The sequence below is a fragment of the Lithobates pipiens genome, unplaced genomic scaffold (assembly GCF_037356315.1).
Source record: "Lithobates pipiens isolate NorthernLeopardFrog02 unplaced genomic scaffold, aLitPip1_a1.2 Scaffold_30, whole genome shotgun sequence".
NCBI classification, from domain to species: domain Eukaryota; kingdom Metazoa; phylum Chordata; class Amphibia; order Anura; family Ranidae; genus Lithobates; species Lithobates pipiens.
The window spans coordinates 164,365,364-164,387,502 of record NW_027507791.1 but is presented as its reverse complement, the minus strand read 5'-3'; the positions used below and the strand labels follow the sequence as shown (position 1 = coordinate 164,387,502).

At 47.0% G+C, this 22,139-nt stretch overlaps 6 pseudogenes; 1 reads left to right on the top strand and 5 right to left on the bottom strand.

Annotated features, from left to right (window-relative positions):
• The first annotated feature begins 2,892 nt into the window (after positions 1–2,892).
• Positions 2,893–3,011, top strand: LOC143947222 (5S ribosomal RNA; annotated as a pseudogene).
• A 1,810-nt stretch (positions 3,012–4,821) lies between these two features.
• On the bottom strand, positions 4,822–4,940 carry LOC143948110 (5S ribosomal RNA; annotated as a pseudogene).
• A 378-nt stretch (positions 4,941–5,318) lies between these two features.
• On the bottom strand, positions 5,319–5,437 carry LOC143947140 (5S ribosomal RNA; annotated as a pseudogene).
• A 15,806-nt stretch (positions 5,438–21,243) lies between these two features.
• Positions 21,244–21,362, bottom strand: LOC143949102 (5S ribosomal RNA; annotated as a pseudogene).
• Positions 21,363–21,463: 101 nt separating this feature from the next.
• On the bottom strand, positions 21,464–21,582 carry LOC143949450 (5S ribosomal RNA; annotated as a pseudogene).
• A 104-nt stretch (positions 21,583–21,686) lies between these two features.
• LOC143949109 (5S ribosomal RNA) lies at positions 21,687–21,805 on the bottom strand (annotated as a pseudogene).
• Between the last annotated feature and the right edge of the window lie 334 nt (positions 21,806–22,139).

Sequence of the window (22,139 nt, the reverse complement as noted above, 5' to 3'; positions counted from 1 at the left end):
CCGCTGCAGACTGCTTCTTCGTCGGAGACATCGTCCCAAGTTATACACAGGAAAGTAACGGGTATTACACCGGTAAAGTTGCAGGTAAAATAGTCAGTGGGCACCCAGGATCACTGCAGGAGATCGCGGTAGGAGCGGAGCTCAGATCACAAGCGTCCTACTCCATTGCTGTCCAGGCCACGCCCCCTGGCGGTCAATTCTTCCATCCGGAGAATATGATTGACTTTGGAATACCACAGCACCTTGGATGGGGGCTGAGGCTGCCTCCACAGTGTGGGAATGCAGGCCCGGGCGGCATTCAGGAGTTGCATCGTGAGGGTTTTTTTGTATTTTCGAACAGGCTGTTCGGTCAAGTGTAGAAGGCACGCTGCTGGGTCGTCTGCGATATCTACATTTGTGAGAGTTTTTATCGTCCCGGTCACCTCCACCCAAAAGTTCCTCAAGGCCGGGCATGCCCAGAAAATGTGTCCCATGGTCCCCGTATCTGAATTGCACCTCCAACAAACATCCGGGATCGATCTATTCATTTTATTCAGAAGGTATGGGACTCTATACCAGCGTGAGACTATCTTGTATCCTGATTCTTGATATTGGTTTGCGATGGAAGCTTTATGTACTAAGGTCAGGATCTTCCCTATCTGTTGTGGGGTAAATGTGATGCCTAAGTCCCTCTCCCATTTGTGGATAAATGGTGGGGTCGACTCCTCCTCCTGACTACTCAATAGGTTGTACAGGAGGGAGAGGGTGTGTCACACAGGTTCCCTTTTGTGACAGATGGATTCATAGGGCGTCAGGTCTCTAGGAGTGTAGGGGGCCCTTTGTATGGCCAGAAGAAAGTGACGAAGTTGATAAGCACTAAACAAGTCAAGCGGAGGGTCAGAAAGCTCAGCGACAGTTTGCGTGGTCAGGAGCCCTCCCGAGGGCCACACCTCTCCCAGATGCTGTTTCCCCACCACTGTCAACTGTCGCAGTTTCTTGTTGGGACATCCCGGTGAGAAGTCTGGATTACCTATAACCGGAGTCATTGGTGACGGCAGGGGAGCAATATGTGTGCAGCGGAACAACCTATGCACAACAGCCAATGTAGCTCCCACTACGGGGTGATCTCTGAGGTCTTTTGGTAGGGAGGACAGGAGCCACGGGGAGGTCAATAGGGGAATGGATCCATCCTCAATCTCCATCTCCACCCACTGCTTGTGTGACCCATTACAATGCCAATCAACGACTCTCGCTAGCAGAGTCGCTCTGTAGTATTGTCTCAGATCTGGGAGACCCAGACCCCCCTTGTCCTTTGGTCTGGCAAGGAATTGCAAACGGGCTCTGGGCGGTTTGCACGCCCAAATAAAGTCCCGGAGCAGCACCTGCAGTTGTCTGAAAAAAATTGGGGGTAACCGGATCGGTAATGTCTGGAACAAGTATAAGATCCGCGGGAGGGCCGTCATTTTGAATGCATTACAGCACCTGAACTAGGTCAGTGTTAAAGCATGCCAGTTTCCCAAATCAGATTTCAGTCTATTCAGGAGAGGGACAAAATTAAGCGGGTACAATTGCGCCAAATCCGCTGCGATGTCAACGCCCAGGTAACGTATAGATTTTTCAGCTCAGTAGAATGGAAAAGCAGAGCGTAGCCTCTTGGCCTCACCATCCGGGCCCGATATATTCAATACAGCCGACTTGGCGCAATTGATTTTATAGTTTGATAGGCTGCCGTATCGCCGGAGAGCCGTGAGTATATTGGGAAGCGAAATGTGTGGATTGGAGACGAAAAAAATTAGATCGTCAGCGTACGCCGCAATTTTGTGGTGTGCCGAGGGTTTGGATATGCCAGTAATATTCGGGTAATTCCGAACGTGACACATAAGTGGTTCCAGAGTCAGAATAAAAATTAGAGGAGACAGAGGGCACCCTGCCTCGTCCCATTAGTGATGGGGAAAGAGTCCGAGCACCACTCGTTCACCCGTACCGCTGCCGACGGCGTGGAGTAAAGCGACATTACCCAGCTCATCATGTTGGGGCCAAGACCTATATGTTCCAGGGTGGCCTGCATAATGTGCCAGGCCACCCTGTCAAAGGCCTTCTCCACGTCCATTGACAACATAAGCAAGGGCCTTCCCTGTACATGCACCGCATGGATTAAATTGAGGACTCGGACCGTATTGTCTTTAGCTTCCAACTTATTTTTTATTTTTTTGCTTGTTTCCCAAGGTGACCATCTTGGCGTTTGTCAAGGGGGTTGAAAGTGCCTGAAGAGATTGCCTATGGGCACATCACCCTGAAAGCACTCGATTTTGTTTGATGTTGGAGGCTAAGAAGAGTCGGGCCTTGTTAGTAACTGGATGGGAGACCGCCTGGGAATACCAGGTGTCGTAGACTTCTTTTTATGTTGTTGGCGTTGACCTGTTTTTTTTTCCGCTTTTTTCCCAAAGTGACCATCTTGGTGTTTGTCAAGAGGGTTGAGAGTACCTGAAGAGATTGCCTATGGCCACATCACTCTGAAAGCACCCAATCTCGTCTGATTTTGGAGGCTAAGAAGAGTCGGGTCTGGTTGGGAGACCACCTGGGATTACCAGTTATTGTAGGCTTCTTTTTATGTTGTTAGCATTGATTCGTTTTTTTTTTTCGCTTGTTTCCCAAGGTGACCATCTTGGCATTTGTCAAGAGGGTTGAGAGTGCCCAAAGAGATCGCTTACAGCAGCATCAACCTGAAAGAGCCCTATCTCTTCTCTTCTCTGAGGCTAAGAAGGGTTGGGCCTAGTTAGTACCTGGATGGGAGATGGCGTTGGAATACCAGGTGCCGTATTCTTCTTTTTATGTTGTTGTTTTTTTTTCGCTTGTATATCAAGGTGACTATCTTGGCATTTGTCAAGAGGGTTGAGAGTGCCCAAAGAGATTGCCTATGGGCACATCACCCTGAAAGCGCCCAATCTCGTCTGATCTCGGAGGCTAAACAGTGTCGGGCCTGGTTAGTACCTGGATGGGAGACCGCCTGGAAATACCAGGTGCCATAGGCTTCTTTTTATGTTGTTGGCTTTGACCTGTTTTTTTCGCTTGTTTCTCAAGGCGACCATCTTGGCGTTTGTCAAGAGGGTTGGGCGTGTCTTGAAGAGAACACTTACGGCCACATGACCCTGAAAGCACCCGATCTCGTCTGATTTCAGAGGCTAAGCAGCGTCAGGCCTGGTTAGTACCTGGATGGGAGACTGCCTTGGAAAAACCAGGTGCCATAGAAGGACTTGATTGGGAGATCGCCTGGGAATACCGGATGCCGTAGGCTTCTTTTTATGTTGTTGGCTTTGACCTGTTTTTTTAGCTTGTTTCCCAAGGCGACCATCTTGGCCTTTGTCAAGAGGCTTCAGAGTGCCCAAAGAGAGTGGCTACGACCAAATCACCCTGAGAGAGCCCATTCTCATCTGATCTCAGAGGCTAAGCAGCGATGGGCCTGGTTAGTACCTGAATGGGAGACAGCCTGGGAATTCCAGGTGCCGTAGGCTTCTCATTATGTTGTCGGCGTTGACCTGTTTTTTTTCCCTTGTTTCCCAAGGTGACCATCTTGGCATTTGTCAAGAGGGTTGAGAGTGCACAAAGAAATTGGCTATGGGCTCAACACCCTGAAAGGCGCCCAATCTCATCTGGTCTCAGAGGCTAAGCAGGGTTGGGCCTGGTTTGTACCTGGATGGGAGACCGCTTGGGTTTTCCAGATGCCGCAGGCTTCTTTTTATGTTGTTGGCTTTGACCTGTTTTTTTCGCTTGTTTCTCAAGGCGACCATCTTGGCGTTTGTACATGGAGGCCCTGGAGGTATTTTACTGGTACTCGAGACTACATTCGGGAGGTGAGCAGCGCCTCTGTCCCAGAAAATGACTGAACATCTAACGTTTACCTACGTAGGCCATGTCTGCCCTGGGTGGCATTCCCCCCCTCCCTTTTTGTCTTTATTTTTCTTTTTTTCCCCCCTCCTCTCTCTCCGTCTTTGCACTCTCTTCTCCCCCCGTCCTCGCTTTTGACTATGCCTTGTCTACTTACTAGCCTTCAGGACCCAGAAGAACCCCAGGGTTCTGGACACGACCGGCTCATATTTTACTCTGGTTCACATAGGTCATGATAAGCTGGCTCGCTGTGGTCCCAGTTGTTCTCCATGATTACATTTGTCCGAACGGAGCTGCACTAGTTATACTGTACTACATGTCGGAGGTGGGGTTTCTCTCTTTTCTGCATGAAACTGTAGGACTCCCCTCTGAGAACCCAGAGTTATTTGGCTGCCTATTTTTTGTTACCATGTAATTGTGACCCTGGGTCCTGCTGTATGGTTGACTGTTAAATTTATGTTGTTCTACTTATACTTAATAAAAGAATAAAAAAAATTAAATTGCCAACAACTTAAAACTAAAGCCTATGGCATCGAGAAATCCCAGGCGGTCTCCCATCCAGGTGCTAACCAGGTCCCAACCCTGCTTGGCCTCTGAGATCAAATGAGATTGGGCTCTTTCAGGGTGATGTGGCCATAGTAGATTTTTTCAGGCACGCTCAACCCTCTTGACAAACGCCAAGATGGTCACCTTGGGAAACAAACAAAAAAAACAAGTCAACGCCAACAACATAAAAAGAAGCCTGCGGCATCTGGAAAACCCAGGCGGTCTCCCATCCAGGTACAAACCAGGCCCAACCCTGCGTAGCCTCTGAGACCAAACGGGATTGGGCGCTTTCAGGGTGTTGTGCCCGTAGGCAATTTCTTTGTGCACTCTCAACCCTCTTGACAAATGCCAAGATGGTCACCTTGGGAAACAAGGGAAAAAAAACAGGTCAACGCCGACAACATAATGAGAAGCCTACGGCACCTGGTATTCCCAGGCTGTCTCCCATCCAGGTACTAACCAGGCCCATTGCTGCTTAGCCTCCGAGATCAGATGAGATTGGGCTCTTTCAGGGTGATTTGGCCGTAGGCACTCTCTTTGGGCACTCTGAAGCCTCTTGACAAAGTCCAAGATGGTCACCTTGGGAAACAAGCTAAAAAAAACAGGTCAAAGCCAACAACATAAAAATAATCCTACGGCATCCGGTATTCCCAGGCGATCTCCCAATCAAGACACTAACCAGGCCAGATCCTTCTATGGTTCCTGGTCTTCCCAGGCAGTCTCCCATCTAGGTACTAACTAGGCCTGACGCTGCTTAGCCTCTGAAATCAGTTGAGATCGGGTGCTTTCAGGTTGATGTGGCCGTAAGTGTTCTCTTCAAGACACGCCCAACCCTCTTGACAAACGCCAAGATGGTCGCCTTGAGAAACAAGCGAAAAAAACAGGTCAAAGCCAACAACATAAAAAGAAGCCTATGGCACCTGGTATTCCCAGGTGGTCTCCCATCCAGGTACTAACCAGGCCCGACACTGTTTAGCCTCCGAGATCAGACGAGATTGGGCGCTTTCAGGGTGATGGGGCCGTAGGTGATCTCTTCGGGCACTCTCAACCCTCTTGACAAACGCTAAGATGGTCACCTTGGGAAACAAGTGAAAAACAAGTGAAACAAGTGAAAAACAAAACAGGTCAAGGCCAACAACATAAAAAGAAAAAAAATTTACAGATGGTCTCCCATACAGGTATAAACCAGGCCGTACACTGCTAGGCCTCCGAGATCAGATTAGATTGTGCGCCATAGGTGTTCTATTTAGACACTCTCAACCCTCTTGACAAATGCTAAGATGGTCATCTTGGGAAACAAGTGAAAAAAAACATGTCAACGCCAACAACATAGACCCTGGCGGTCTCCCATCTGACCCCGACCCTGTTTAGCCTCTGAGAACGGGCACTTTCAGGGTGATGTGACCTTAGGTGAACGCTTCGGGACATACTCAAAACTCTTGACTGATGCTAAAATGGCCACCTTGGGAAACAAGCGAAAGAAAAACAAGTCAAAGCCAACAATATAAAAAGATTCCTACAGCACCTCTAATTAGGAACTATCCAGGCCGGACCCTGCTTAGCCTCTGAGATCAGATGAGATCGGGCGCTTTCAGGGTGATGTGGCCGTAGGAGATTTCTTTGGGCTCTCTCAGCCCTCTTGACAAATGCCAAGATGATCACCTTGGGAAACAAGCGGAAAAAAAAAACATGTCAACGCCAACAACATAAAAAGAAGCCTACGGAACCTGGTATTCCCAGTTGGTCTCCCATCCAGTTACTAATCAGGCCCGACAATGCTTAGCCTCCGGGATCAGACAAGATCAGGCACTTTCAGGGTGATGGGGCCGTAGGTGATCTCTTCGGGCACTCTCAACCCTCTTGACAAACGCTAAGATGGTCACCTTGGGAAACAAGTGAAAAACAAGTGAAACAAGTGAAAAACAAAACAGGTCAAGGCCAACAACATAAAAAGAAAAAAAATTTACAGATGGTCTCCCATACAGGTATAAACCAGGCCGTACACTGCTAGGCCTCTGAGATCAGATTAGATTGTGCGCCATAGGTGTTCTATTTAGACACTCTCAACCCTCTTGACAAATGCTAAGATGGTCATCTTGGGAAACAAGTGAAAAAAAACATGTCAACGCCAACAACATAGACCCTGGCGGTCTCCCATCTGACCCCGACCCTGTTTAGCCTCTGAGAACGGGCACTTTCAGGGTGATGTGACCTTAGGTGAACGCTTCGGGACATACTCAAAACTCTTGACTGATGCTAAAATGGCCACCTTGGGAAACAAGCGAAAGAAAAACAAGTCAAAGCCAACAATATAAAAAGATTCCTACAGCACCTCTAATTAGGAACTATCCAGGCCGGACCCTGCTTAGCCTCTGAGATCAGATGAGATCGGGCGCTTTCAGGGTGATGTGGCCGTAGGAGATTTCTTTGGGCTCTCTCAGCCCTCTTGACAAATGCCAAGATGATCACCTTGGGAAACAAGCGGAAAAAAAAAACCATGTCAACGCCAACAACATAAAAAGAAGCCTACGAAACCTGGTATTCCCAGTTGGTCTCCCATCCAGTTACTAATCAGGCCCGACAATGCTTAGCCTCCGGGATCAGACAAGATCAGGCACTTTCAAGGTGATGGGGCCATAGGCGATCTCTTCGGGCACTCTCAACCATCTTGACAAACGCCAACATGGTCATCTTGGGAAACAAGCGAAAAAAAACAAGTCATTGCCAACATTGGAGGCTAAGCAGGGTTGGGCAATCAGTTTCCTTGCCTGAAATAGGCATCTCAGAACTGCCATCTGGCTGCTTCCCGGGTTTCCAACTCCTTCAACGAATCCCAGGAGATAATACTTCGCCTCCATCCTGGTGGACATTCCAAACACCCGATCAATGGTTCCTGTCACCTCCGTCCAGTAGCGGAACAACTTCGGGCATCTCCAAAACATGTGCATCATGTCTCCTCCCATGTTCCCGCACCGGGGGCAACTTGCGTACGGCCGTTCGGCCAAATTGAAAAAGTTTACGAGGAGCATAATAGGTTCTATAAAATAACAGATGTGACATCCTCTGTGAGGAGAGCCACAATTCACCACAGGCAGGTTTCCTGCGGCCAATTATAGCTCAGGGGGGTTTAGTACACACCCCACACTATATAAGGCCGCCAGCGTGGCGGCCTTGTATAGTGTGCTGCAGTGGTCAGGGAAAGAGGATGATAGGCAGGGACAGTGTCTTTACTGCTTGGGAACCTAGCACTGTTACAGTGGGTGTTATGTGCCTCCTGCACAGTACACACCTGAAGCTACCCTTTATTACTGGTGTTCAATTTCTGCAATACATGCATCTGCAGTGCAGAAGTTAGAGTGGGTGTTGTGTGCCTCCTGCACAGTATACACCTTATTGCTGGTGTTCTGTTTCTTTAATACAGGAACCTAGCACTGTTACAGTGCTAGGGTGTACAGAGAAGCGTGTATATATAGAAGACTACAGCATACAGAGGAAAGGCTAGTGAATACAGAATACAGACTCGTGTATGTAGATAGGCTTGAGTATACAGAGATGCTAGAGTAAACAGTGAGGCTGGGGTACACAGAGAGGCTAGTTTAAAGAGAGGCTAGTATATACAAAGATGTTAGTGTATATAGAGAGGTTAGTGTATAGAGAGAGTCAAGTGTATACAGAAAGGACAGTGTATACAGAGAGTCTAGTGGGTACAGAAGACAGGCTGGTGTATTCTAGCTAGTTTTTACAGTCTAGTGTATACAGAAGACAGGCTGTGGTATACAGAGGGTTTAGTGTATTCAGAGAGTCTAGTGTATAGAGTTGGCGAGTGTATACATAAGACTGGCTAGTTTACACAGTGTTTACAGAGATACAAGGGTGTACAGGGAGGCTAGTATATATAGAAGACTACAGCATACAGAAGAAAGGCAAGTGAATACAGAATAAAGGCTGGCTTCTACGGAGAGGCTAGTGTATGCAGAACACTATCTAGGGTATACAGAGAGGCTAGATTATACAGAGAGGCTAGTGCATAGAGTGAAGCTATTGTATATAGAAGCCTGGTTAGTGTATACAGAGACGCTAGAAGAAAGGCTAGACAGGCTATAAAGAGAGACAAGTGTTTACAGAAGACAGTTTGGGGTATACAGTGATGCTAGTTTATACAGAGAGACTAATGTATACAGAAGACAGGCTAGGGCATACAGAAGACAGAAGACGGGCTAGTGTATTCAGAACATAGGCTATTTTATTTTGAAGACAGGCTATTGTATGCAGAAGACCGGCTAGTGTGAACTATCTCAAAATCCGGTTAAATCTATTCACTTCGATGAGTTCTACCGCTAATTGTACGATAATGCAAAATGTAATGTAACTATCGCTCGCTAACGATGTAAACAGTTTTATTGCTTTTCTGACATTAACCGAGTATCTCTGACATTAACTGAGTATCTCTCTGCACTATGATCTTATTATTATTATTATTAATAATAATAATAATAGGATCGTGTAATGCAAAGATCAACTAGTCTAATATAAGCTTTCTCATTGGTAACGGCATATCCTTTAAATTTAGACTAACGCAACTATTTCTCGGCCATTTTCAAGCTACGCTTTCAATCTCTTACCGTTGTACAGCGATACTTCCTCCCTGCAATATTAAGCCATTTAAATTTCCTATTGGTTGCCTATATTATACAACTCTCTGAAAAGCATATATGTATAGAAGAAAACTCGTCTTACATCTTAATAAAACAGTTTTATTGCTCAACCAGTATCAGCTGTCATGACATAAACGTTTCCACTGTTTGACTCTGTATTACTTCTTTTTCTCCACCTTAACTTTTTAACGCAGCAAAATGTGAGAAAAGCAGTGTAAGCCGTCTTTCTGCCATATGCTTTTAGAAAATTAATGTACCGCTTTTAAATCCATATCAATTCCATATAACCGTGAACCGTCTTAAAATTTTAACATTTACTGATAGCAATTACTGATATTACATTATGACTATACCAGTGGAAAAGGACCGCGTAATGGAACTGTGAAATGAATCATAATCTCAGAGTTAACTTAGCTGAAAAATTTACGATTTACTCACGATTTACTCAACGATTTAAACTTAGATTTTTTCAAGCTAAGTCTAATTTAATCTTAAGTAATTTATACTATAGTCTACTGTACTCTTAAATTATGTACTGTATTTTAGCCGTGCTCATATTTCGTTTTATGTTGCAACCATCGAATCTCATTGCTATTCCGACATTCTGCCTTAATGAGGATATTACTTTGCAACTATCCCTTGATCCCTTTTGTGTATTCACTTTATCTCGACCTATATATACTGCCTCAATATTTTCCTAATTTGTTTTGCTATACTTATTATTATTATATTATAGAGATTACTATCTCTAAATCATTGTAAACCTAACCATAGTTATAATGTCTACAGCTAATTTTACGTTAAAACAAAATTCACACAAAACCATCTTTTTAAAACACATTACACATTAAGAGTAATGCAACCATCTCTCGCTACCTCTATGCAATGGGATTCTCTTTCCAGTGGAAACGGTAAATAGTCAGTGTAAGCCGTCTTCGTGCGTAACAAAATTAATAGAACGATTTACACGTTGGAATTTTCAAGCTACGTAAATTTACTCTTAAATAATGTAGCTCACACTTTGCTGTATGTAGCCGCTTTAATTGTATTAATAGTTACATGTAAATACCCAATGGAGATTGACATTTCATGTCTATCTCACATCTCTAATGCAATTTGTCTATTTGCCATGTCATACTTTGCCATTTATTATACTTTCTCATCCTTAAAGACACGTAAGGATCCTGAAGAACGATAGAAACCTGGTCACGTCGTTGCTGATATTTCATGTTTACAGCAATCATCTCATCTAATTGCTATTCCGACATTCTGCCTTGGGATTACTTTGCAACGCTCTCTTGAACAATGTAAAGGTAAGCTAGATATTTTGTGTATTTCCACTTAAACTCGACTTGTATATACTGTCTCAATATTATCCGTTCTAATTTTGCTAAATTAGATTGTAGAGTTTGCTATGTATAAATCCAGGTTACCTACTCACCTTTATTACGTATACTGCTAATTTTAGGATAATACCATCTTATTGCTTCTTTACACGCTGCACATATTAAGAGAAATGCAATGCTACAGTGAAAAGTGTAATTGTTCTTCTCACATTTAGCTGGTATCTCTCTGCTATAGTAAACTGAATTTGTACTACAACGATCACTCATCTAATATCAGTCCACTCAGTCCTACCGGGATAACTTTTACATTTAGGGTAATGAAATTATTTCTCAGTCATTTTGAAGATACTGCAACTAACGCTTCCGATCTCTTTTCAACTGAAATACTTAATCTCTGCTATTGCAGAATATTTAGCTGCTTAGCTCACACTTTGCTGTACGTAGCCGTGTTAACAGTATTAATACCTGTAAGTAACCAATGGGGATTGACATTTCATCTCTAATTATTCATATTCACATTTCTAATGCAGTTTGTCTTTTTGCCATGTCATCCTCTGCCAGTTATTACCCTTTCTCATCCTTATGCTATATTTGGGGTATATTCACTACATGATTAAAGACACGAAATGAACCTGATTGATAAAAATCTACACACGTCGTTGCTGTTATTTCGTGTATTTCCACTTAAACCCGACCTGTATATGATGTCTCAATATAAATCTTAGTTATTTTGCTATATTTATTATTAGAATAAACAGATTACTATCTCTAAATCCTGGTAAATCAACTCACACAAAATCTTATTTCTACCTTACACGCAGCACATTTTAAGATATTAACATTTAGCCGGTATCTCTCTGCAATAGTAAACGAAATGTGTAGATCACTCATCTAATATCGTCTTCTCAGTGCTACCGGAACAACTTTTAAATTTAGAGTAATGCAACGATTTCTCAGTTTTATGAAGCTACTGCAACTAACGCTTTGGATCTCTTTCCTGTTAAATTACGCTCTGCAATATTAAGCCATGTAAATTGTCCTATTGGTCTGCTAACAATGCTATGTATACATATCTTTCAAAAGCAATATCGTCTCAGTGCAATATTTACACTCTGCATAATAAATATGAATAATTCGATTAATGCTAATAATAAAGTAGTCTAAAACTCGGCTATAAGTAGAGAATAAAACTATCTTACATCAAAATAAACAATGTACTGCCAAACCAATAACGGCCAATTACTTAACGTCTATCAGTCAATGACTTAACAAAATAAACAGCACTCTTTTGCTCTATTTTGTATATTTGTAGTTCTCCACATTAACTGTCACATTGATAACTGAAAACACACCACTATTTAACAGCACCAAAATATGAAAAAAGGACTGTAACCTTTACATGTTTCTGAAGTAGTTGCATTAGCAAAAAATAAAGTCCTGTCTTCTTTACACGCTAGCCTTTCTGTATACTATATAGACTAGCCTCTCTGTCTTCTGTATACACGTGCCCGTAATCCATATACACTAGCCTGCCTTCTTTTTACAATAGTCTCGGTGTCCCAGCCTCTCTGCATACACTAGCCTCACTGAATTCCCCAGACTGTCTTCTGTATACACAAGCCTATCTGTAAAAAATAGTGTGCCTTTTGTACTCATTAGCCTCTCTGTATAAAATAGCCGGTCTTCGGCATACTCTAGCCTCTCTGTGTAACACAGTCTTTCTCTGGATTCCCTAGCCTCCATCTCTGCATACCCAGGACCTTCCTCTGTATAATCTAACCTATATGTATACATTAGCCTGTCTTTTGTACAAATTAGCCTCTCTGTAGCCGGTCTTCTGTATACACAAGCCTCACTGTCTACTCTTGGTTGTCTTTTGTATACACTAGCATCTCTTTATACATTATCTCTCTGTATACCCAAGCCTCTCTGTATACACTAGTCCTCCTGTATACACTAGCAGGTCTGCATACACTAGCCTCTCCGTGTAACCCAGCCTCTCTCTTTGTATACCCTAGCCTCCATCTCTGCATACCCAGGATGTTCTTCTCTATAATCTAGTTATTTGTATACACTAGCCTGTCTTTTGTACACATTAGCCTCTCTGTATAAACTAGCCGTTCCTCTGTATACACTAGTCCATCTGTATACACTAGCAAGTATGCGTACTCTAGCCTCTCTCTCTGTATACCTTAGCCTCCATCTCTGCATACCCAGGACGTTCTTCTGTATAATCTAGCCTATCTGTATACACTAGCCTATTTGTATACACTAGCCTGTCTTTTGTACACATTAGCCTCTCTGTATAATCTAACCGGTCTTCTGTATACACTAGTCCGCCTGTATACACTAGCAAGTATGCATACTCTAGCCTCTCTCTCTGTGTACCCTAGACTCCATCTCTGCATACCCAGGACGTTCTTCTGTATAATCTAGCCTATCTGTATACACTAGCCTGTCTTTTGTACACATTAGCCTCTCTGTATAAACTAGCCGGTCCTCTGTATACACTGGTCCGTCTGTATACACTAGCAAGTCTTTGTAACCAAGCCTCTCTCTCTGCATACCCTAGCCTCCATCTCTTGCATAACCAGGACCTTCTTCTGTATAATCTAGCCTATCTGTATACACTAGCCTGTCTTTTGTACACATTAGCCTCTCTGTATAAACTAGCCAGTCTACTGTATACACTAGTCCATCTGTATACACTAGCAAGTCTGCATACTCCTGCCTCTCTGTGTAACCCAGCCTCTCTCTCTCTGTATACCCTAGCCTCCATCTCTGCATACCCAGGTCGTTCTTCTGTATAATCTAGCCTATCTGTATAAACTAAACTGTCTTTTGTACACATTAGCCTCTCTATATAAACTATCCAGTCCTCTGTATACAGTAGTCCGTCTGTATACACTAGCAAGTATGCATACTATGCATACTCTAGCATACTCTGGCAGCAGGTTCTTTCATGTACAGACCAGGGCGGCTCATCTTCCCTTCTGGAGTCTTGACCTTAGAGGGGGGAGTTGCACTTTGGGGGGTCTGAGTGATACCTAGTGTGCTGTACTGGAAGGGCTTGACATTCCCGCATATGTGTCCCCTCCCCCTGGTTGCGCCCCTCGTCCCCCCCCTCTGGCCCCCACCTACTCTTTGCCGACATTGCCTGCTGCAGCTTTCAGGGACCCTGGATGACTTATTTATTGAGCCTATTGGTAAGAGACACTGCTTCCCTCCAGTGTGACTCTGGACCCCCCTGGAGGATTAACCCCTAACTGTTTGGGCGGTCCCAGCCTCCCTCGGGATGCTCTACACAGCCCCCGATGGCGATGCAGGAGAGACACTAATTGGCGGGCCCCAGGACTGCTGCTCGGGTGAAGTCTCCTGTTGGATGGAGGGATGGTGGCCCCAGCCCCTTGCCTGCTGGATTTTCCATGCACCGACCAGGGCTGCTCCTCTTTCATCTTGATGCGGTGACCATGGAGCGGAGGAGTTGAAATTTATGGGGTCCGGGTGGTTGCTGGTGGGAGTGCGCTAAAGGACTTGACATTTCCGCATGTTTGTCCCCTCTCCCCTGTCTCCCCCCTCCTTCCCCCCCGCTTCCCACCCTTCCCTTCCCTCCTTTCCCTCCCTCTTTACCCCCTTCCACCCCCCCTTTTCCCCCTTCCCTGCCCCTTTTCCCCCCGGGGCGTGGACGGGGGAGAGGGGGTAAGGAGAGGACAATCTGCCAAAGGGAGAAATGCATTTGTTCGGGGACTGCGTGTACTTTTGGGGTATGGGACGGGGGGTGGTGGATTCCATTCTGTGATGCCTTTTCTGTTGTGACGGGCTCCCTTGTGCATGCCTATGTTTAGGGCGAGCTGAGGAGACCCCTAAGTGCTGACAGTTATATGATCTACCTCTGTTTTGATTATACTATTGTTTTTTGGTTCTATGATGTTACTGATTGTCTTTTATTTGCATACCGGTATCAGACGTGATATTTACCACTGCCGGGACTGGGGGGACTAGGATTCGGGGGCTCCCTCTCCGACCTGTCTACCCACCAACCCAAGTAGGACAGCGCTTTAAACCCAGTGTACATCTGGTAAGCGCTATAGCATAATTGTGGTGTTTTAGTATACCCTTCCTGTTCTCTTGAGTGTGGACAACCCTTAATTTCCCTCTCCCCCTGGGGTTGAGGTGCCCGGCCTCTTTTTCCCCTTACCTTTCCTTCCATTTGCCCTTCCTTTCTCCCCCTTAGTTCCCGCCATCCATTACCTAAACAAAACCTACCTTGGTTCAACTTTCTTTGCTTTTCTCTGACGTCCCCCTCCCCCTCCCCGAGGAGCGATGGCAGACTCAGTCAAGGTCACCTCTCTAAACGTTAAGGGACTGAACTCCCCTGAAAAATGGTAGATCCTCCTGTGAGGTCTGAAAACTTCCTGTACTGATGTGGCCTTTATACAAGAAACACATTTTAAAAATACTAGCCTCCCCTTTCTATGGTCGAGATCCTTCCCTAAGGTCTACCACTCTACTAACCCCTCCTCTAAGACCAAGGGAGTCTCCATTCTGATTTCTAGCAGGCTCCCCTGGGTTCACCAGAATTCTCTGGTGGACCCTGGGGACCGATATCTTTTTCTTAGGGGCCACATTGGAGAGCGCCTTTTTACATTTGCCACTGTGTACGCTCCCAATGATCACCAAGACACGTTCCTCAGAACTACCCTGAACAGATTATGTGACTTTCGGGAGGGCCAGTTGATATTAGGTGGGGACTTTAATGTCCCCTCCTCTAAGACCAAGGGAGTCTCCATTCTGATCTCTAGCAGGCTCCCCTGGGTTCTCCAGGATTCTCTGGTGGACCCTGGGGACCGATATCTTTTTCTTAGGGGCCACATTGGAGAGCGCCTTTTTACATTAGCCACTGTGTACGCTCCCAATGATCACCAAGACACGTTCCTCAGAACTACCCTGAACAGATTATGTGACTTTCGGGAGGGCCAGTTGATATTAGGTGGGGACTTTAATGTCCCCTTTCGCCATCGGTTGACACTTCTGCCTCTTGCTCCTCGCTCCTCATTTCCTCTAGAAAGCGGATTACTAAGTGTTTACTGAATGACTAATTAGTTGATGTCTTGCGTCTGCAACACTCTGGGGAAAGGGACTACTCTTTTTGCTCTTCCCCTCACAAATCATACTTGAGGATAGACTTCTTCTTCATTGCACATGATCAACTGCAATTGGTGAGCTCTTCCTCCATCGGCCATATTACTTGGTCCGACCATGCTCCTGTAGCCCTTACCTACACCCTCTCTAGGAACCCCTCACCTAGGTCTCTATTCTGGCACCTTAATGAGAGCCTCCTCCAGATACCGGAAGTTTTAGCAGATGTGACCAGGGAATTGGACCTTTATTTCCAAGAAAACTAAAAGCAGGACTGCGACCCGGGGATAATCTGGGAGGCTCACAAGTCAGTACTCCGCAGGGTACTTATCAGGCACGGGGCGCGCATCAAACGAACACGGAAGGAACAGCTTGCTAATCTGTTTCGTGAACTTGCCTCTGTGGAAGCGAAACATAAACATGCCCCCTCACGGACCTTAGAGATTGAATTGGGGACACTCCATACCCAGATTGCTGACCTACTCCATTATAAAGCGAAAGCGGCACTCCAGTTTTGTCGTAAACTGACGTAGGAGTCAGGGGACAAATGCGGAAAAATCTTAGCCAGGTCGGTAAAGGAGTTTAAATCTGCCTCTTACATACCACAGTTGATAGATGAGAATGGCCAGAGGGCCTCTACCCCAACCCAAATAGCCGAAGTCTTTGAAAAATGTTACTCTGATCTCTACAACCTGCCCGATTCAGGGTCTGGACAGGACAATATAGACAGATATGTAACCGGTTCTGGTCTACCAACCTTCTCATCGGAATAACGGGAGTACTTGGAGGACCCGATCACACTGGAAGAAGTCGAGACGGCCTTGGGACTTCCGAAGGTGGGTAAGGCTCTGGGCCCTGACGGATATACCGCACAATACTATAAGGCCGCGTACACACGCGGGGACTGTCTGCCGAAACTAAGTTCGTCAAACAGTCCGCTCAAACTTTTGAATGAACGAACACGCCCACACACGGCACTTTTTGAGCGGACAAATACGGCAAACTTTGTTCGTCGTACTAAGTCCGCGCAACTTTTGAAATGAGCGGACTCGCCCACACACGAGGCAACAGTCCGCTCATTTCGAGCGCGTGTCAAGGTAGGCGGGGCCTGCGAAGGAGACGTCGCGGGCTCCGCCGCCTGGAATGGACTTAAAGGGGAACCCCAACGCCAAAAAAAATCGGCGTGGGGGTCCCCCCAAAGTCCACAACAGACCCTTGTCCGAGCACGCTACCCGGCCGGCCAAGAAAGGGGGGCGAGCGAGCGCGCCCCCCCTCCTGAGCCGTACCAGGCCGCGTGCCCTCAACATGGGGGGGTGCCTTGGGGAAGGGGGGGCCGCGCGCTCCCCCCACCCCAAAGCACCTTGTCCCCATGTTGATGAGGACAAGGGCCTCTTCCCGACAACCCTGGCCGTTGGTTGTCAGGGTCTGCGGGCGGGGGGCTTATCGGAATCCGGGAGCCCCCTTTAATAAGGGGGCCCCCGGATAACGGCCCCCCACCCTATGTGAATGAGTATGGGGTACAATGTACCCCTACCCATTCACCTGTAAAATAAAAGTACCCAAAAAAAAAACACAACACACGAGATAAAATATTTTATTGCACAGCTCCGGGGGTCTTCCGTCTTCGGGGGTCTTGTCCCCCTCTTCGGTTCTTCTGCCGGGCCACCGCGCCTTCTTATAGCTCTTTTGCAGGCGGTGGCCCGGTCTTCTGTCGCCGCCTTCCGTTCTTCTGTCGCCGCCTTCCGTTCTGCTGTCGCCGCCTTCCGTTCTTCTGCCGGGCCACCGCGCCTTCTTATAGCTCTTTTAGAGGCGGTGGCCCGGTCTTCTGTCGCCGCTGTCGCCGCCGCCTTCCGTTCTTGTTCTTCTTCTTGTTCTTCTTGTTCTTCTCCAGGAGATGTTGACACGTCGCTCTCTGCGGCCGGAATGCCAGAGCCGCGCTGAGCGGCCACTTATATAGTGACAATGGGGCGGTGTCACATGGTATATGTCACATGGGTTGGTCACATGGTGACCCTGCCCCCTTACGATGTCATAGTCCCCATGTGACATCAACCCATGTGACCAACCCATGTGACTTATACCATGTGACACCGCCCCATTGTCACTATATAAGTGGCCGCTCAGCGCGGCTCTGGCATTCCGGCCGGAGAGAGCGACGTGTCAACATCTCCTGGAGAAGAACAAGAAGAACAAGAAGAACAAGAACGGAAGGCGGCGGCGACAGCGGCGACAGAAGACCGGGCCACCGCCTGCAAAAGAGCTATAAGAAGGCGCGGTGGCCCGGCAGAAGAACCGAAGAGGGGGACAAGACCCCCGAAGTCGGGAGAAGAGGCCGGCGGCGGGGAGGAAGAAAGCCGGACTCCTCCGCTAGCAAAAGAGCTACAAGAAGATAGCGGAGGAGTCCGGCGAGAAGACCCCCGAAGACGGAAGACCCCCGGAGCTGTGCAATAAAATATTTTATCTCGTGTGTTGTGTTTTTTTTTGGGTACTTTTATTTTACAGGTGAATGGGTAGGGGTACATTGTACCCCATACTCATTCACATAGGGTGGGGGGCCGGTATCCGGGGGCCCCCTTATTAAAGGGGGCTCCCGGATTCCGATAAGCCCCCCGCCCGCAGACCCCGACAACCAACGGCCAGGGTTGTCGGGAAGAGGCCCTTGTCCTCATCAACATGGGGACAAGGTGCTTTGGGGTGGGGGGGCCGCGCGGCCCCCCCTTCCCTAAGGCACCCCCCATGTTGAGGGCACGCGGCCTGGTACGGCTCAGGAGGGGGGGGAGCGCTCGCTCGCCCCCCTTTCCTGGCCGGCCGGGTAGCGTGCTCGGACAAGGGTCTGTTGTGGACTTTGGGGGGACCCCCACGCCGATTTTTTTCGGCGTTGGGGTTCCCCTTTAAGTCCATTCCAGGCGGCGGAGCCCGCGACGTCTCCTTCGCGGGCCCCGCCTACCTGCACACGCGCTCGAAATGAGCAGACTTCCCTCCGAGCGGGAACAGTTTGCTCATTTCGAAAGTAGCCTACACACGGGCGGACTGTTCGCTCAAACCAAGTTTCAGCGGACAGTTTTTCGGAATTTCCGAAAAACTTTGTTCGTCAAACTGTCCGCTGAAACTGTCCGCTGAAGCCCCACACACGAGCGGACTGTCCGCTGAAACACTGTTCAGCGGACAAAGTTGAGCCAACAGTCCGCCCGTGTGTACGCGGCCTAAGACCTTCCTCCCTATTCTCGGCCCGCGCTTGGTGAATTTATTTAATACTCTGAGCTCGAATGGGGATTTTCCTGAGGATACCCTTAGAACCCACATCTCGTTGATACCTAAGGAGGGCAAAGACCCGGGCCTATGTGGGAGCTACAGACCCATTTCCCTCCTAAATTCGGTCCTAAAACTATTCTCTAAAATCCTTGCCACGTGATTGGCACATCACTTGCAGTCCCTTATGCATATTGACCAGTTAGGTTTTATTCCCACCAGGGAAGATAGGGACAACACCATTAAGGTGCTTACCCTGGTCCATAAAGCAAAGTTATCTGGGACTCCTTGTCTTTTCGTGAGTACTGATGCCGAGAAGGCTTTTGATCGGGTCAAATGGACATTCATGTTCTCGATCCTTCGCCATATAGGTCGGAGTGAACGGATGCTGGCATGGATAAGTAAGATAAACTCACGCCCTTCAGCTCAAGTCAAAGCGAATGGGGTGCTCTCATCTCCCCTTGACATCGGGAATGGGACCAGACAGGGTTGCCCCCTGTCGCCCCTGTCATTGGAACCCTTTCTCTCCACAATTCGACAAAACTCAGACATAACGGGACTCCAAATGGCTACTATTGAGTGCAAGATATCTGCCTACGCGGATGACATGCTGTTCTCGCTGATGAATCCCAGAGTTTCCTTGCCAAATCTCCTTTGGGAATTCCAGATATACGGGATACTTTTTGAAATCAGAGGCCATGGGGGTTGCCGCCCCCCCGCAAACGTTAATAGACTTGCAGTCCAATTTTCGATTTAAATGGACCCATACAGCCCTTAAGTACTTAGGTACTTACATTCCACCGGACATCGCGCGTACGTTTATGTTGAACTTCCCCCCACCCCTTGTCACTAAGATCCGCAGTTTGCTTCACGGGTGGCATTCTGGCCTCCATTCCTGGTTCAGGAGATGCAATCTCATTAAAATGAACATACTCCCTAAATTTACCTATCTTTTCCAAGCTCTCCTGATCCAGATTCCAGTCCCGTTTTTTAAGCAAGCTCAATCCTTGCTCACTCAATTTAACTGGGCCTACAAAAATCCCAGACTTAAGCGGTCACAGCTGACATTGTCTAAACAACAGGGAGGGTTGGTTCTCCCTGAATTGCGACGCTACTACCTGGCCTCCCATCTGGGGCGTGTATTGGACTGGAATCGAAACAAACTTTCTAAGATCACTCCCGAATTCCGCTAAGAAGCGCCATGTGGTGCTATAAGGATTTACCCACAGAATTGACGTCACATCCCACCATAGGGGCTTAGTTGAAAGTCAGTCACCTGATCGCTACCCAAAACACACTCACGTCTTTGACTTCCCCCTTATTGCCTATACGTGGCCATCTGAACTTTGAACCGGGGACCCACTTAGAAATTCCAACCTAGACAATGCGTCATTGATGGAAAATGGCCTTCTTTCTCAACCCTAACAGATCCGACAGGGCTTTTCCAACTGCCTTTTTGGAGAGCGGCGCAACGACATCATTTTCTCCATTCCATCCCCAATCCTCAAACGTTCGCCCGCCCTCAGACGGAGTTTGAGACTCTATGTAGAAGCAAAGGCCCTTTGGGCCACATTCTCTCTCAAGCAGATTACCCACACTTAACCTGTCTGTCCAACTGGGAAAAGGACCTTAATTGCTCGTTTTCCCCAGCATAGAGACAACGCATTATCACTTTGACTCTCAAAACCTCGCTGTGCACGAAGATACAGGAGACTAATTTTAAACTTCTCACCAGGTGGTATTTGACACCATCAAAGCTGCATAAATTGGGAATGACGGCCCCACACCCCCCTCTGGATGGATTATGCCGGAGGGACCTGGGGTTTGTGTGACCCTGGATCTTGGTACAGTACTTTATCCGTGCCTCGAATCATTGTGATTGATGGAAGACAGACTCACAGTTGCGAATATATCTGTATCAAGTATTGTTCAGCTGCTTTTTGCTCTGTATTTCTCTGTTGCATTATGTACTCGGGGGACCGTCTTCCCCTATTTTGAGAAAAAATTATATTTGAAAAAAAAAAGAAGCCTACGACACCTTGTATTCCAGGCATTAACCAGGCCCGACCCTGCTTAGCCTCCAAGATCAAACGAGATGGAACAGAATCAGGGTGATGTGGCCGTAGCCAATATCTTCAGGCACTCTCAACTCTCTTGACAAACGCCAAGATGGTCACCTTGGGAACAAGCAGAAAAAAATAGGTCAATGGCAACAACATAAAAAGAAGCCTACGGCATCTGGAAATCCCAGGCGGTCTACCATCCAGGTAATAAACTGGTCCCAACCCTGCTTAGCCTCTGAGATCAGATGAGATTGGGCTCTTTCAGGGTGATGTGGCCGTAGGAGATTTCTTCAGGCACTTTCAACCATCTTGACTAACGCCAAGATGGTCACCTTGGGAAACAAACAAAAAAATCAAGTCAACGCCAACACCATAAGAAGAAGTCTACAGCACCTAGTATTCCCAGGTGGTCTCCCATCCAGGTATTAACAAGGCCCGACCCTGTTTAGTCTCTGAGATCAGACGAGATCTGGTGCTTTCAGGGTTATATGGCAATAGGCGAGCTCTTCAGGCACTCTCAACCCTCTTGACAAACACCAAGATGGTCACCTTGGTAAACAAACAAAAAAAAAAACAAGTCAACGCCAACAACATAAAAAGAAGCCTGCAGCACCTAGTATTCCCAGGTGGTCTCCAATCCAGGTACTAGCAAGGCCCGACCCTGTTTAGCCTCTGAGATCAGAGGAGATCAGGCGCTTTCAGGCTGATGTGCCCATAGGCAATCTCTTTGGGCACTCTCAACCCTCTTGACAAATGCCAAGATGGTCACCTTGGGAAACAAGAGAAGAAGAAAAAAACAAATCAACACCAACAACATAAAAAGAAGCTTACAATAACTGGTATTCCCAGGTGGTCTCCCATCCAGGTACTAAGCAGGCCTGACTCTTCTTAGCCTCCAAGATCAGACGAGATTGGGTGCTTTCAGAGTGATGTGGCCATAGGCAATCTCTTCAGGCACTCTCAACCCTCTTGACAAACACCAAGATGGTCACCTTGGGAAACAAGCGGAAAAAAAAACAGGTCAACGCCAACAACATAAAAAGAAGCCTACGACACCTGGTATTCAAAGGCGGTCTCCCATCCAGGTACTAACAAGGCCCGACTCTTCTTAGCCGACAACATCAAATGAGATTGGGTGCTTTCAGGGTGATGTGCCCGTAGGCAATCTCTTCAGGCACTTTCAACCCTCTTGACAAACGCCAAGATGGTCACCTTGGGAAACAAGCAAAAAAATAAAAAATAAGTCGGAAGCTAGAGACAATATGGCCCGAGTCCAT